Source organism: Seriola lalandi, unplaced genomic scaffold, assembly GCF_002814215.2.
Source record: "Seriola lalandi dorsalis isolate HSWRI2012SDOR001 ecotype SW California unplaced genomic scaffold, Sedor1 jcf7180002054861, whole genome shotgun sequence".
In the NCBI taxonomy this organism is placed as follows: Eukaryota; Metazoa; Chordata; class Actinopteri; order Carangiformes; family Carangidae; genus Seriola; species Seriola lalandi.
The window spans coordinates 814,153-814,849 of record NW_019525414.1 but is presented as its reverse complement, the minus strand read 5'-3'; positions in this window follow the sequence as shown (position 1 = coordinate 814,849).

Genomic DNA, 697 nt, shown 5'->3' with positions numbered 1-697 from the left:
TCCTGCTTCCAGTGGACTGCAAGTGGAGGGGTGGGGGCACTGGCACTGCTTGTGGCCATACATGTGGACTGCTCGGCCATCTCTAGCTGGTCCAGCTCCAAGGCCAAGGCCTCCTTCCGGACGTCCGTGAAGGTCAAATCTGGACTTTGACGAAGCTGTAGCTTAAGGCCCTGGCGAATTGGGCCATCACGGAGCCCCAAGAGGAACTGGTCTCGCAATAATGCGTCTCCATCACCGAGACCATGGTCCTCTCTCCCCTTCAGTCGGAGGAACAGCTCTCGTATCTGCAATGAGAAGGAACGGAGAGATTGCTTTGGCCCCTGTCTACAGTTAAAGTACTGTGCCCTCAAAGAGGCGGTTGGGGGGTTATCTCCGTAAAGCTCAGCCAAAAACTCAAAAACAGCAGCGGGGGTATGGCGCTTGTCTTCTGGTGCAGCCTGGACCTCCCTCTTTGCTTCACCCTCTAGTGACCCAAGGACAAACTGCAGTCTCTGTGTCTCACTCAGTCCCTGCAAACCAGCCAGATAATTTGTTTGGTTTTTCCACTCCTGCAGGCTGAGCTCAGACCCTGGACCTCCAAACCTCTGGGCCCACGGGGCCCCCATGAAAACAGGCATCACTTGGGGGCGTGCTACTGGTGCCTCGTCAGACATATTGAGGGGTTCTGGTCACTCAAACTCTGAGTAGCAATCCTGCC